Genomic DNA, 4,528 nt, shown 5'->3' on the forward strand with positions numbered 1-4,528 from the left:
GCCCTCATGTTGTCATCATGTTGTCCTCATGTTGTCATCATGCTGTCTTTATGTTGCCCTCATGTTGTCATCATGTTGCCCTCATGTTGTCATCATGTTGTCCTCATGTTGCCTCCATGTTGCCCTCATGTTGCCCTCATGTTGTCATCATGTTGTCCTCATGTTGTCATCATGTTGTCCTCATGTTGCCTCCATGTTGTCATCATGTTGTCATCATGTTGTCATCATGTTGTCATCATGTTGTCTCCATGTTGGTACAAAGAGCCGTTGCTATGGCGATGAGACACTCGTCTTATTAGTCTGAACTGGGCTTGAGACAGATTCCACGCAGTCCTACGTAGAGTCAGCGCTGAAAAAAACCGGAGAATTGAAAGCAAGACTACGTCTACGTAAGGCTGGGCGATGTGGAGAAAATCTAATATCCCGATATTCTTGACCCGATACCTCAATGTCGATATCGCGATTCTTGATAAATGTAAATATTAATATAATATAAATATTCTCCCGAAATTATTTAATGACTAAGTGGGTAAATGACAGCTAGAACAGCCTGGTAAGTCCAGGATATGACATCACTTTACAGGAAATGACGTCACTTTACTGTAACGCAGCCTGTAAAACCAGGAATAGACACTTATGTCAAATTACAAAATCCAAAATCTAAGACGATATCTAGTCTCATATCGTGACATCGATACATCGATATATCGCCCAGCTCTACGTTTGTGTCCAACTGAACCGCGCCAGTGTAACAGTAGTAAAACCCAATGGCTTTGGGGGGGGGGGGGTGGACCCTGGACCCTGGTTTCCGTAGTGTTTCTGTTTGCATGCTTGGACCATGCTTAGTGTTATCACTGAGGACCTGATGACCTTCAACGGGCTCTTTGGGGTCGTATCAGCAGAGGTAACCAGGTTCAGATGGTTCTGTTCTTTAAATGTTAAATTAAAGGGGGACCACCGTTGTATTTAACCTGGACCCTGTCTTCCTGTTCCTGTTTGGGTCTAAGGGACTGATGGGAACAACGGTCTCTGACATTGGTCCAGTATGAAGCAAGAACGCTAACAAGCTACGATGTAAGTTATCATCCAGTTTGTGTTTACCTTCACTAAAGTGCTCCTTTAGCCGCTGACAGACTCAGATTGTTATCCTAAGTGTCTGATAACATGATATAAAGGATTCCTGCAGAGGTAGACCTTTAAAACCTCTTTGAGACCTTTCTGTTGAACCAGAAACAGCTCTGAGGTCGCTATCGCTAAACCCACCAGACTCCATTTAAAAAAGCACTACTTTTAGCGTGTATAGAGCCAACATATGTCCACATGTAAATCAGTAAACTATGTGTTTATTTCAACCAAAAGTAGAGTTTTGATGGATGGAAAAGTGGAAAGACAACCCAAAACAGCTTTTTATAGGTGTATTTTGTTTCTGTCGACTTTGAAATAAGTGCTTTATACAATGCTAAAATTACTGTTTATTTACATGGAGCCTGGTGGGTTTAACAAATGCAACTTTGTGGATGTTTTTGACTAATTAAAGGAAGTCACTCTTTAACAGAAAGGTCAACTTCCCTTCGAAATCCTTTCCATAATGTTGTCAGACACTTGGAATATTAATCTGAGTCTTTTAGTGGTAAAACAAGCACTTTTGTGAAGGTAAATACAAAATAATTGTCCTATTAACTTCCATTGTAACTTGTTTCGCCGCGGCTAACTGCAGCATTCTCGCTTAATACTGGACCAATGTTAAGAACTGTTGTTCTTAACAGTTGTTCTCAGTCACTTAGACACTGAAACACAGGAAAATAGGGTCCAGGTTAAAAAAAAAACACGGTATTTGCCCTTTTAACAGGGTCTAAAATGCTAGTGAGTGCTATCATTTGACCAGCCTCTCAATAGGAAACCATTGTTTCTTTGGTCGGTGAGTGAAGCTAATCTAGCAGCCACGTGCATATTTTACCCGCATCGGCTGGTGGATTGGTGCCGATTTGGGACCCTGATCGGAAGTTGTCATGTCACATGTCACTGTCCCTATTTAAGTCAATATTGTCCCTAAATGTTTCCATTTCCAGTGCATCCAAACAGTGGTAAAGGGAACAATGGGGGACATAGTTTCTATATCAGAATTTATTATCAGATGCATTATTTAACAATGATAGAATGAATAAAACATGTAAAGAAAGTCTGGGTTTCTATCAGATTTCTGGGTGATTTTTTTTTTTTTTAAATGATGATGCTTCATCATTTACTGATGATGATGAAATATTAGGCCAATAGCGGACTGGTTTATGTCTGAACCCTCCTGTTATATCAGTAATTTGGGTTTGTTGTCGAAGAAAAGCACCTTAGTGGTCCCTAATACTGTATCTGAAGCCTTTTTTATATAGACCTTAGTGGTCCCCTAATACTGTATCTGAAGTCTTTTTATATAGACCTTAGTGGTCCCTAATACTGTATCTGAAGTCTCTTTATATAGACCTTAGTGGTCCCTAATACTGTATCTGAAGTCTCTTTATATAGACCTTAGTGGTCCCTAATACTGTATCTGAAGTCTCTTTATATAGACCTTAGTGGTCCCTAATACTGTATCTGAAGTCTCTTTTATATAGACCTTAGTGGTCCCTAATACTGTATCTGAAGTCTCTTTATATAGACCTTAGTGGTCCCTAATACTGGATCTGAAGTCTCTTTTATACTTTAATTTTCAGTAAATTCAGAAACACAAAGCATCCTCCACCTGATCGGTTGCATTGATTATTTATTTGTGTCCAATATACAATCAGTAACATTGTGTTGTACGATTAAAAAGTTTAACTTCTGTGCACATATGAGATAAACAGTTTTATAAATGCACGTATTGCTAGCTCGTAGTCCAGCCAGTCCCGTTACGTCAGTTCTCTTCAAATACGCTTTTAAATACCGATATACAAAAAGGAGGCGAGACCAAATGTTAATAATCACGAGAGTTACTTAAGTCTCTGCTCACGACAGAATCAAAGATGGTCTTCCTATTGGACGTGGAGCCGTCTCACCTGTATCGTCACACCTGTACTCCAGACTGTCGTTACACGATGCGTTCTGCGCATGTGCAGATGATATCATGATGTACGAGGATTTACGACACTGCACGATCTGTTCCACAGTAGCGGTCTGCTGTAAGCCTCCACCGGAAAGCTAATGCTAGTTTAGCTAATTCGGCTAACCGCTAGCTGAGACAGCACGTAAACAACCCGTTAAAATATTTAACAGCTGTTACTTCAGTTACTTGTACTCATAAAAAATAAAATCACTCAATACTTGTCTTTTAATTACTGTAAAGTCTTAATTTTAGCTGGAGCTGTTTTTCCCGCCCTTTAGTTTGACGATATTTTAGGCTGAGTCAGCTAGCGGTTAGCCGCATTAGCTGTTAGCTAAACTAGCGCTGGCTTTCCGGTGGAGGCTGACAGCAGACCGCTCCAGATCGTGCAGTGTCGTAAATCCTCGTACATCATGATATCACCTGCACATGTGCAGGACGGACCATGTACCAACACAGGTAACTGGGCGTATTTATAACGTTAGCCAATCAGAATTAAGAAGAAGAAAGTCTTAAGGTAAACGACGCCGAGGAAACCAAACGACACATTTGACAATTGGAAGACGCTCTGACACCTTTTGTTCTGATGCCCCACTGTAAAGAAAGACTTGCTGTTTATACTCGGGGTAACGGGGATCAGCCAATCAGAGCCTTTGTTTTCGCATTTTTTTTTCCAAATACGCCGCACTTTTTTGCATAAATTGCTGATTTCCGCGCAGAATAACGCGGGGCTTGCATAATTTCATAAGCCCCGCATTTTAAATGCAAAAAAGTCACAAGTCTCTCAGCAGAAAGTTGAAAAATGTTGTTGACTTCACACAGGAGCAGCAGTTTTACGCTGTTGCCATAGGAACGTTATGAAGCGACGTAATTACGCGACAAGCCAAACGGTCTCTTTATCATCAAACCGCAGTTTTTGCAAGTTCCCGCTGCAAGTTAATTATATTTAAATCAAATATCACTCAGCCCAAAGGGCGTAACTGTGTGTGCACCGGCCATTTTGGATTATTGGGCTGGTGGTAACCCCCCCCCCCCCCCCCCCCCCCCCCCCCCAATCCCACCTGTAAAATACGCCTATGCTCATCCCAATAACTGGCTTTTAAATCAGCTCGTATGACACAATGTAGACAGGTGTTAAGAGCACAAAATAAAATATAAATCAAGGCTACGGATTCAAACTAATGAGGCACTTCTCTGCAAAATGTTGCACGAAGGCGAATATTTTTATCCAGTGTCAACTTCATAATGTCTGTCACACCACTGAAGAAGAAAAGGTAAAGATATTAAATATGATATCAAATATGCAGCCTGGGCTCTAACGTCTCATCAGTGAGGAGGAGGAGGGCTAGCGCCACGAGGGAAAACAACGTATTTGAGTTCTGAGGCAATTTACATTTTGGTTTTAAAAAAAAGAAGCTTTTTCTACGTTTCGCCCTCTCATTCCCCCCTGCTCTG

Source organism: Etheostoma cragini, chromosome 7 (genome assembly GCF_013103735.1).
Source record: "Etheostoma cragini isolate CJK2018 chromosome 7, CSU_Ecrag_1.0, whole genome shotgun sequence".
NCBI lineage: Eukaryota > Metazoa > Chordata > Actinopteri > Perciformes > Percidae > Etheostoma > Etheostoma cragini.